We start from the raw sequence: 12,026 nt of genomic DNA, 5'->3' as shown, positions 1-12,026 counted from the left end.
CACAAATGGCATGTACTTAAAAACAGCGTTAGGCAAAACCATCTAAGTCTTCTTCCTCCGACTCGCTAACAAACAATTCAGCAACTTCAAGTGGGAATTCCGCCAGTACATCGCTATCACCCTCCGACTCACTGATATCTTCTTCGCCAACATCGTCACCACTCGCGGAACGGATCATTCCGGCCTTTATGAACCCGGCTACAACTGCTCTTGTAGAAATGGAGTCCCAAGAGTCAAAGACCCATTTGGCCACCTCTCCAAACGTCGCGCGTCTTCTGCGTGCTGTCGTAAATCAGCGCAATAAAGGTGTCATGGCGGACGGAAGTGACGCGACCGGAAGCGGCCTGAAAATCGAAACTTATCAGCAAGCTGTCATTTTAAAAATTAGCAGCACATTTACCTCCTTCAGAGTAACTCTCTGTGATAATTTATAAGCTGCATTTTATTTTGGCTACCCAGTATGATATTACTTTGAATTTATTCTGAACTGTAGTTACTGCGCATGGAAGAAAGTGGCGCGCAGATGTCGCAGGCCATTGTCATTGTTTTCGACTGGAATAAACTCCTAATTCTTTGATTTAATGTCCTGAAGCGACATATGGGCTATGAGAAACAGTAGCAGTGGGCTTCGGATTCATTTTGACCATAGAGCTGTGTCTCCTAACGTGCGCTGCCCACGCGCGGCCGCCGCGAACCGGAATTCTTCCATAAATAAGTCGCACCGGTGGATAAGACGCACCAACGAAAATTTCAGAAAAAAACCGCGACCTATACACCGGAAAATACGGTACAAAAATGTTAAAGCACCTGCAGATAGTGAATAATGAACCAACAACTTTACAGCTAGGTAAATTGAAAGCGAAATTTCCCTTTGGAGCTTTTTTTGTTTGATTTTGAGTGTTGAGAGCATTTCAGGAAGGAGGCTGGGAGCGTAACGTACAAGCTAGAGGAAGAGCAAATATTTGAGGCTCGCATTCTTTCAACCATTAAGTAATGATTCTTCACATACTGATAATGTCGTGCCACCTCTCACCCACGCCCATCAACCAGGAGTGGGGTTGCTATCCATCGGTAACGGTCCAAATACTAGGAGAAACATGGGGCCATTACATGTTCTGTAGGTGGTTGGAACACAGTAGCCTCGTGTATGCTTTGTAACACTGAAAGCGCCTTAACTGGTATGTTGGCAACATTGTGTGAGTTCTGGCTGTCAAAAAAAAGGGAAAAATTTGTTTTTTATTCATTTTCACATGCTGCATTCCCTACCCATGCCCTTCTAGGAGTGGATACATAAGCAGCATGGAAACACAATAATGCTTATAGAATATAAAAATCATCATCAACCGCGTTTTCAGGTCTGCTGCAGGACTAAGGCTTCTCCCAATGACCTCCAACGGCTCCTGTCTTGCGCTGCTCAAGTCCATTTTTTGCCCAAAGATATCGTTAATTCGTCCCTCCATCGGGTTTTTGGATTTTCCCTTCTAGACTCGTCTCTCGGTATCCACTCTGTTACTCTGGTGGTCTAGCGGTTGTCGATTCATCAACGTGGCCAGCTCAATCCCATTTCTTTTTCTTTACTTTAACTGTGATTTATTTATTTATTTATTTATTTATTTATGGGTACTGTAATCCCCTGGAGGGATTTTCGCAGGTGGATACAAAAGACGGAAATATTAGCATATAACAGCAGGCAAACAAATGGAAGTCACTCACATTTCACAAAGTAGGCAGCCATATAACACAAGTAAAAAAAAAAGAAACGTCACTTGCGTTTTACAAACGTAATCAAACATAACAAAAATTGTACAGATGAAACATCAGTCTCATTTTATGAAAAGAAAACCAAGCTAGCACAGAAGTAAAATTATTTTCTCTGCTTTTCTAGACCAGCAGCAAAGGATGCTAAAGATTGTTTTGTAACTTGAAGGGTATTTAAACTATTCCAATCCTGCACAGTTCTAGGGAAAAAAGAATATTTGAAGCAATTATTGCGGGTACGGAATGGAGTTATTATACGAATATGGCGTTGTCTAGTGGCGTAACCTGAAGAAAATGAAATAATTTTACCAATATCTATCTTGTAATGCCCATTAATTAATTGGTAATTATATATAAACGGGATATGCGGTTTCTTTCTGAAATTGAGGGTAAGTTAGCTCTGACTAACAGTTCAGTTACCGAGATGCGTCCATAACTGTTATATATGAAGCGAACTGCTCTTCTTTGTATTTTTTCTACTTTATGAATGTTAATTTGAGTAAATGGATCTCAGATCACTGCTGCATAATCAAGTATGGGTAGGACTAACAAAAAAGGGTGTTAAAAAAAGTACAGTCTACGCTCGTTACAGCGGATCCGGCAACAACGGTCTTTCGGTTACATCAGGCTATTTCTATTGGTTTGTCTAGTCCCCATGCATTTTGAATGGAGTTGACTACGCTCATAACGGACCTTGCTAGAGCAGACTATCGGCTACAGCAGACTAAATTTTAGGCGAAAATTGTTTCAACTGAATGTTTATAGCGGACTTACGTGGGGCCGGCACCCAATATGGTTTTCTTTTATTAATTTTGGCAAGAAAACTTTTATGTCTGGCAACATTGCTGGAAGCCGGGTCGTTGGCGCAGCCAAGCCGCGCCAGTGGCAGTGGCTTTTTTTTGTGTGACCAGCGGCATAAGCGGCAGGGTAGCTGATTTCACTGTCGGATAAATTAAGCGTTATTTACGTGGCCGAACATGGGGAAAAACAGGCCAACATCGCCATACAGGCCTGTCTAAGCAGACGGTCCGCTCTACCGTCAAAAACAAGGCCGCTGCCGATAAACGCGACTCCGGTAAGATTAAAACAGGGCTATTGAATACTCAAAGTGGTGCACTCGGAGGCGAGTCTGCCCTCATCAGTTTTTTTATGTAATAAAAGCTCTGGTTTAGTGAAGTTCGGTCTTTATTATTCCAACGCATGCATCGTTCTTGTTCCGTTCGGCGAAAAAGTAAGTTATGCCTCAAGTAGGGGGGTTGTTTCCAATCCATTGCGTGCAATCTGCCGGTAACCGTGCGCAGGCCAACTGGTCTAACTTTCGATTTCACAGCTGGCCGTCATCAGATTATTTCGTTACAGCTGTTTCAATGACCTGACTAAATTCGTTATAAATTTGGAAGCTGCCTCGGGGGAGCGTCAGGCAGCAATCCGGTTTGATCGAGGAACGATTTCGGGAAAACCTGCCTCGTCATAGAGGGATTTAAAAGAGCCTAGCTAATTCAGATGGCCACGAATGATGTTTTATAGCTGGTTAATAGTTGCGCCTAGTTATATTCTTGCTTTATTTGCTCAGGTTATTATGCATCTTTACACGCTTGACCGCACGTGCTTGGCCTTTTGCAAGTGCCGGTACTCCCACTTAAAAGCTCATACCCCCCCCCCTCCCGGTCGGATACTGCATACTTCGGCTACAGCGGACGTTTTTTTCCTGATTCAGAGGGTCCGTTGTAACGGGCATAGACTGTATAAGCAAAATACAGTCAAAATTTGATCTAACGAAACCTGATCTTACAAATTTTGTGATCTAACGAACTACTTCAAATTTCTTCGCAGGTGCCTAAAAGAACGCTTTTATTAGCTCAAACTAACGAAATAGATTCAGCACCATTCCGAATTTAATGAGGTATTTTAAAAAACAGATGTATTTAAAAAGGAGCAATTTCGAATGTACTTCATTAGAATGCCAAGAAGATTATATTGTTCAATGGAAGACAAAATAACGTGGCATTTAGTTTAATTTTTCGACGCCCCACGAGGAAAACTCAGCAGTCCCGCAGCTGCAGATCACGGCATTCCGGCCAACACTCTTTCTGTGGTCTTGGAGGAAAAAGATGCTGTCATCGGCGCCACTTTGTCTGGAATTGCATCGAAGGAAAAGAACCTCAGACAACCCTGAATAAGAAGTGGGAGGAAGCCCTGTTTACGTGGTCCAATGATATGAGAGCCTAGAACGTTCCACTCAGTGGGGAAGTAGTAGAACAAAAAGCGCTGTGTTCTGGGCATCTTCTGGGGTGCGATGACTTTAGGGTAAGTCCCAGCTGGCTCTTATTTTTACTGCGGTTTCTTAGCCCATTGCTAAATTTGGGCAGAGGAGCGCCATGACTGCCACAATTACGATGTCATTCTAGCTGCAGCCTTCCTTCAGACATCAAATTTATGGACGATGGCTGTCTTTCTCATGGAGACAAAAAGCGAAAACACCCATGTGTTTGAGATTTCAGTGCACTTTAAAGATCCCCAGGTGGTCAAAATTAATCCGGAGCCCTCCATTGCGGCACGCCTCATTGCCTGTGTAGCGTCGGCACGTTACATTTCATAATCAATCAATTAATTGAATTTCTGGAATCAACTGCTTGTAAAATAACAGCCTCGATTTTACGAAGTTTTCGATTTAGTGGAGCAAACCACGGTTCCCAGTGACTTTGGTAGATCAGGTTTTAACTGTACTGCAACATCCAAGGGATATCAGGTGGAAAATGGACGCAGTCTTAGTGTTATAAGTTTCAAAAAATTAATAATGCCCATGTCTAAATACGGAATTAGTAGGTTACATAACAGTAGCATTTGATTAAAGAGACCCATCGAACACACGGCCTTTTGAAACAAGGGACCTTTTTCCTGTATCGATCCTACCAGCCGACACGGCGAACTAAGGAATGACAGTCAAGCATGCTTGCAAAAGTCTCATGCTCGGAAACCTCGTGCACAAAACATTCTCGTCCTTAGTCCCTGCCGCACCCACCCATCATTCCCATATTTTTCACATGGATCTACAGCAGTAGGTGCATATTGTCGAGACTAATCTGTAGTGGGTTAAGTGCCTTTTTACTCTTAGCATCTTTGTTACTCCCTCGCTGAGAGCCATGAGCTTGCTACATGGTCGGCCTGAAATGAGTTTGCTTCTTTCTTACTAAGCCTTTTTGTGTGCACGTACGAACTTTGCACGACCTGTCCAAAAGGAGGAAATAAAGGCCTGCAGTTCTAGGAAGCACAGCCGCCCTCGAGCATCAAGCTGAGGATTGCTCGTTCGTTTATATTCCCAAGGTGACTCCTGAGATTGGCGCACCAGGAGCCTGCGCATGTGCAGATGGCTACAGGAAAAAGGTCCACTGTGAGATGTGATTACACAAAAACCTTATTTGCTTTATCCGAACTCATTTCTACAGCCCCTTCATCTGTAAAAGCACTGTGCGGCCGCAAGCACATGCACACTGCGAAGTGATTACCTCTGTGAATGCTCTTTGCCCCTACTTTTCAGATTTTAATGACAGCGCAGCCCACACAGCGGCTGGGGGATATCTTTGAATGACACACGGTATAGCACTCATCAGATAGATCCCCTCAGTGAATGTCAGGAGAACAAGGGATCACTATGCTTTCGTATCATGATGTGCAGCACCCACATGGATATTACAGTTCAACTGCTGATGGCCCCTTCCTATTGTCGGCACCTATATACAGTTGTGTTGAAGAAGTGGCATTTTCTTTGGAAGGCGTTTATTTGGGCTGCAGTTTTGCGGTCCATATTTCTTCTTTGTCGCATTGATTAGTGGATTTCACAGACAGGGAAACACTGTTTTACAACTCTTGCACCCGAAGTAACATCTCGGCGATAAAGCTTAGTGTATATCTGGTGAAGCCTTGATTGATGAATGAAAAAACGCATATCTGCTAACCTTTCTCTAATTTTTGCTCGGTTTGAAAAGCATGCCCCTCACTTTTCAATGAATGTGAGGTTCGTGGGGTTGGGGGAGGAAGGGGTAAATAATGACTCAGGATTTTAGGATGATTTGCATGCAGTTATCATGTGCTACCTTGTAGTCCTGTGATGATTCACCTATTACGAAAATTTGTTCGCAAGTTACTCGGGACTGCGAGAAAATTCACCGATTTTGAGGGGTCCCAGAAAACATTTTTTTTCTGGGAACAAAATTGGTTAGGCACTACTTACAGGAACACAAAATGCGGATAATTTAACGGCCGTTCCAATAACACCAATTTTTTTTTTGTTTTCATACACCATGGTTGGGAAACAAAATATCAAAATCAAAATTTTTGTCATGTCGAAGAAAATGACAAAAAAGGAGTTGTGTATAACAAACCACCGAAACTAAAAATATTAGAATATGCATTTTGTAGGCAACATTTCAAAAACACGCCTTAGAAATATGTCGACTGGCGCGGAACAGTTTGCCAGATATAAAAAAAAAATATCATGCATGGTGCCCATGTCATGTGGTGAAGCCCAAATTCCCTTTCAAAATGTGCAATTTCAGGTGGTTCCCTAGAAGAAATCTGGCGGTTTGACATTATCAGCGGCACCTATTTGCCCCAACGTAATGTAAAAACATTTTGTCAATGACTAACTTTGCATTTATGGCCAGCATAGTCTTTGGGACCAGCATGCATGGAAAAACATGCATGAAGTTGAAAACGGAACTCAGTGGTTGATGCTTGTCTATTTTCCCTGTCAGTTATCTCTCAAAACATAAAGTTGTGCTTTATTCTCATCTTCTTGCTCGCTATTGTAGCGTTGCTTGCAGGGATGAAGTGCAAAGCACTAGGATTGTGTCCTGTAAACTTTGGCCGAGTAGCTGTTGCGCGATAAAAAAAGATCAGCACTGCAAACCTCCTGCATTGCAGTGCCACCTAACATTTTTGAAAGAAACAGTACAAAACTTATTTCAACTAATAAGCAACACTAGACCTCCGGAGGTACCCTTCTATGGAAATGAAACTGGCAGGCAAACAGCTGGCGCTGCGTAAGGCCGGTTTGAAGCTCTCTCCTTGTTAGAACAGATATCTGGTGACTGGGTGTTATCTTTTGAATGTCATCGGAAGTTCTTATCACAGAAATCGGGTTAGGATTGGATGAGATCATGACGGGCATGCTTTTTTTGAGGATCAGTCGCGGACGCTTAAGGCGCCATGGCAGGTAGGCTTGAAGTTCGGTAACTGCGTAGTAGCGCCACACATGAATTCCATGATGCAGGAATGAAACTGAAACTGTTGTAAACTGTTCACGAATGGTCCTGATGTAAGTAGAACTGTAACACAACTTAGAACAACGTCCGCAAAGGCAATAAAACTGCCTAAAATCAAACAGTAGCTTTGCAAGCAGGCACTGCTTTACAGTTACAGCCGATTTCAGGGATTATTACTGTCAGTGCAAACCTCACAGTGAAAAAATAATTTTCCGATTCACCATGCGTGCCCTCATAACAAGAACCAAATGCTGAAGCAGAGTAATTACAAGTGGCCCTTAGGGGCACTTTGGTAGCTGTGACGTGCGATGACCACGCCCCTTTTCCGCACCCAGGATATGCAAACACTTGCAGTGCTGCCACTCTTGCGCCAATTTGCGCCAAATGAGGTATCCTGCGCCATCCTGATAAAAAACAACGATTTTGCAAGCAAGTGTGCCAAAAGTGCGCCAAAATTTGTGTCGCGCCAATCGCGTGCAGCCTGTTACAAGCACTACTTCGCAGTGGTCTCTAGACATGTACTATAACTAAATCGGGTTGATAACTCGCACCCGTAATCGTGTTTTCCGCGGTGAGTTTGGTTGGCGCCGTCACTGTACCGCCGATACAGTGTTTTCGTCAAGCAAGTCATTGCAGCGCTGGCGTACCGCGGTTAAAAACTTTCCTTGTTGTAGTTTCCAATAATTCCTGCTATAAACAATAGGCAGTTTTAGGTGGCGTTTATTGCCGGCCCTCTCCGCTCCGAGAGCCAGCGGGAGCGCCGTTTCGCGGCATGCGTGACGCGGTCGGCAAGCTCTCGCTTCGCTTGTTGGGCTCGCGGAGGGGACTGCCGCAAGTGAAGCGGGCCGTGAAAAACAGCCAGTCTCTCTAAAGCACGAACCTCATGGAGCGTTTTCTGCTTGCGATAACGCGCCGCGTAAGCACCCGCACTCTGCGCAACGCGTGGCAACATGGCGGCGGCTTCGGCCGCGTGGTGTGGGGAGCTCGAGCAACCACTTTTAAGCGCTCTCTAAAACACCGCTCAAGGCGCGCACGAAGTTGCTTGTGTGGTAAAGGAGCTTATAATGTGGGCGAAATCGGTACTATAAAACATCATCCGCATCGCTAGTGAAAACGTCCATGCAATACCTGCTGGGGTAGTAAGCCTAAAAACCGCCGACGGAACCAGCCGGCCGTGACCGGGCTGTCTCGAGCGCTTCAAAACCGGCGCCATGAGGCACGCGCCTCCCCATTGGCGCAAGTCGCCAGGCTCCTCCCACTGCCGTGCGCGACGCGCGTCATTTTCTGAGCGTGGTAGAAACTGCCGCATGCGGGCGTGAAAAAATCGCACGCGCAATGCCGACGCTCACGAATCGCATGCAAAAGTGCTCCATGCGCATTTCTCGTGCACATTTCCAGCTAGCTTGGAAATGCGCACGGGGACTGATAGCAAGCGCCTGCATCTAATAAAATGGAAAAGTAAAACATGAGGGCTTGCCTCAACAATTAATAAACTAGAAAAGAGGCGCGTTGTTTTTTTGCTAGGCAGGTTTGTCGAAGCATTTCAATATTCATTATTGTGTTGCATGTTGTCTTTTATCCACACCAGAAAGGATTATCGTGTTGCATGTTGTCTTTTATCCACACCAGAAAGGAACTAACTACCTTGCAAATTATGTTTTGTTGCATTTTTTGCTATTGCGTGGATACTTGGGGATTTAATTGCATCAAACTTCTTGCGACTTCTCGCGACTGTTTCGAAATAAATGGGAAAAAAAATCCCATTGCCCCAGGAATGACAGGTCGGGCTATAAAGAGCCAAATTTAGCTACTTTTTCTTGTGGTTGTAGAACTTTTCTTTATTGGCTATTTCGCCATTCTTGGGCTATTGGGAGAGCTGACTGAGAAAGCTATTTTTAATGCATGTTCGAGCCAGCCAACTATGAAGCGTTTTCAGTGACTCCTTGAAAAAGACTTCCCCTAGTAAGGACAAGAAGACCATTATTCTTGAGCTGTGCCGTCCATTTGTGGTCGCATGTGGGAAAAGCACCTTGAAGTGCATTCCATGACGACCTACACATCAATTACTGGACAATACTGGTCAATCTTTAGTGTTGAGAGATGCTTTGGACACATCTAGCAGTTGATGTTTAGTTGCTCCAAGGTGCTCCAAAACTGGCATTTAGGTGCTCCAAATTGCTCCAAAATTAATAATTTGCTAATACAAAAATTGCTACAAATCACCGTTCATCAGTGGCACCACTGCGCTTGTCAAAAATCACGTTTTTGTTGCAAAAATGAAAAGAAAACTGATTTTGAAAGGGCATTTTCTGAGCTCACTCCAAGTAGCTTTACTTGTTCCAGCAATGCTTGGAACGCTATGAAAAGGGGCTCCCAAGGTACTATTCAAATTGAATGATTTTGAATAGGCATGGTCACAAAAGAGTTAAATACGTTGTGGGAATCGTGGAGAACCGCGACCTGCCATCCCGAGCCAGGGCGTGCTTCGGGAGAGACGCTTGTGCACTGAAACCGGTCCGGTGCTCCGCTGGTTCGTCGGCGTCCCCCGAGAGATGGCGCCACGGATGTGTGCGGGGATAGGCACGCGGGCGCGAGCGTGTGCGCACGGGAGTCGAGGAGAGTCGTCGGAGACCCGGTTGGGGCGAGATCGGTTGAACGCGGCGGTGGTGGATACATGCATCTCAGGTGGGAGGTTTGTTTGTCGCGCGCCGTGAGTGCCTGCCTCCCGTTCGCGGTCACGACCCGGACGGCGTGATTCGTGAACGCCGTCGAGCCCTGTGCTCGCATGCTTTGAAATCCCCCAAATAAACGGCTGTGCTCTGGCACTACTGTCTACTGTGTTCTCGTATCGGCGAACCTCGCTGGGCTGCCGTAGCCATGGGAGCCCGCGTGGTTGACACGCCGGGAGCTAGAATGGTGACCTTACGCCAGGACTGGCTGAGGTCTCCGAAGAAACCCCTCACGTATATCCCACATGGCGCCCGAACATGGGTCTCGTATTCAGACGAATTCGAGGTTGCTAGCTCCCCGAGAAATGCGTTGCTGCAGTCGTAGCCCGCAACCCTTTGTCCGGAAGACTTCGGACGAAACGCCTCGCGCCAGTCGGTTGCAGACAGACAGTTATGATGCCCGATATAGCCGTGACGGCAAATGTGTAAACCTTCCTACCCGCACCAGGCGGTGAGTCAGTAGGATACCTCCGAGCACTGCAGTCGCGGCCCGCTTGCGAGACGGGAGGTGCGTAGGCCTTGTTCCAATATGGCGGCGGGTCACCTTCCTTGTAGCGCCGTCTCCGCGCAGTCGCGCCGGCGGCGCCGGTTGAAGTTTCCTGCAGGCGCGGCGGACACTACCGAGCGAGGGTGCGGTGTTTGGGAGTTCTCAAGCCGCACGATGAGCCCGCCGCTACTGCGCTTCGAGTCCGAGGCGGAGTGTTTGCCGATTCGACGCCTGACAAAGAGCGAGGGGGATCGCTGAAGAATCAGTCTCCTCTCGCTGCGGGGGGAAGCGGGAGCAATGGGACCGTTGTCTCCGCGCTTCCGCAGTGCGTGCGTCTCGGTGCCGTGAGGTCTCCGCTCGAGATTGCGTTTAGGCAGTAAGAGCTTCGCGCGGCTCGGCAGCGGGCTCGTTGGTCGCGAGAGATCGCCAGTCTTAGTAAGAGACGGACTCTCAGGCGACCTATACCGGTGATGTGCGCCCGTAAGCCGCTGGTATTGCGGTTGGCGCTGGCTCTACGGCAGCTTGTATTGCTGCGAGTGAGTTGCAGGAGCCCGCCTGCTTGATGTTGACGCAGCTTTGCCGACCAACGCACCAGGCCGAAATAGCTCGGACGGGCGTTTCGATGCCGACACCCTCGTAATAGTCAGGCGAGCTGCCTCCAGGCGGGGGTGGCTGCTGGAGCACAGTTGCCGGACTCGTGATTCCGCGAGCAAGCGAACGTGCGAGGGGGAGCCCCCTCGGGCATCTTTGTTACCCTATTTGGCGAGATCGTCGATAAGGTTTCCGGCCAGTCACAGGAGATTGCGGAGTCCCGCTGCTCCCCACGTCAAGTTTGGGAATCGTTTAAACTGGACGGTGAGAGCGAGACCTGCAAACGGATACAACCGGGAGCCACGCCAGTCACCACTGCCACGGACAGTGAGGATGGCCTGCTGAACCACCGGCGGGACCGAGCGCGGCCCGAGGAGCTACCGCCAGTTGCTGCTCCGGCCTGCCGGGCGGCAGCCAACCGTTCGGGAGGACCTGCGGCCGAAGCGGCCACGGAACCCAGGAGGCGGCGGGATCTGGCGCCTACGCGAGTGGCGCGAGCCTTCGGGCAGCCGCAGTGGGCGCGGCCGTTCCTGTTGCCGCCTCGAGCTGGGAGTGGGGGTCGCATCATGGCGCGACCCCGGCGTTCGTCGGCTGCGGCTGCAGGCTACCCCCGGGCCTGCCAACCTGCTGTGCTGCCCAACCGCGAGAGACTTGGAACCATTGCAATGTGTTTGCGGGTTTGTGAGGCGAGCATCGCGACGGCGGCATCGTGTGGCGAACTTTGGTGTGGAGTGGCGTTCGGTGGCTGTTTTGCTGACTTGAGACGTCGTGACGAGTGTGGTGCAACGTGGCGTCACTCGAGCTCAAGTGGCGTCCAGTTTTAGGGGGAGGAGTGTGGGAATCGTGGAGAACCGCGACCTGCGATCCCGAGCCAGCGCGCGCTTTGGGAGAGACGCTTGTGCGCTGAAACCGGTCCGGCGCTCCGCTGGTTCGTCGGCGTCCCCCGAGAGATGGCGCCACCAATGTGTGCGGGGATAGGCACGTGGGCGCGAGCGTGCGCGCACGGGAGTTGGGAGAGTCTCGTCGGAGACCCGGTTGGGGCGAGATCGGCGGAACATCGCGGCGATTGCGGATACCATGCATCTCAGGTGGGAGCTTTGTTTGTCGCGCGCCGTGAGTGCCCGCCTCCCGTTCGCGGTCACGACCCGGACGGCGTGATTCGTGAACGCCGTCGAGCCTTGTGCTCGCATGCTTTGG

The 12,026-nt window shown here is 48.3% G+C and overlaps 1 protein-coding gene across 1 annotated transcript in view; it reads left to right on the top strand.

The window, feature by feature from the left end:
* The window catches only part of LOC144158521 (uncharacterized), a 33,071-nt gene that overhangs the window by 8,529 nt on the left and 12,516 nt on the right, over nucleotides 1–12,026 (top strand). The gene's annotated exons all lie outside the window — the stretch shown is intronic.

This window comes from Haemaphysalis longicornis, unplaced genomic scaffold (assembly GCF_048455015.1).
Source record: "Haemaphysalis longicornis isolate Haplotype H1 unplaced genomic scaffold, Haemaphysalis longicornis Haplotype H1 scaffold_10, whole genome shotgun sequence".
Lineage (NCBI taxonomy): Eukaryota > Metazoa > Arthropoda > Arachnida > Ixodida > Ixodidae > Haemaphysalis > Haemaphysalis longicornis.
Note: the sequence above shows the minus strand (reverse complement) of the source record. Positions and strands in the feature narration are given on the sequence as shown.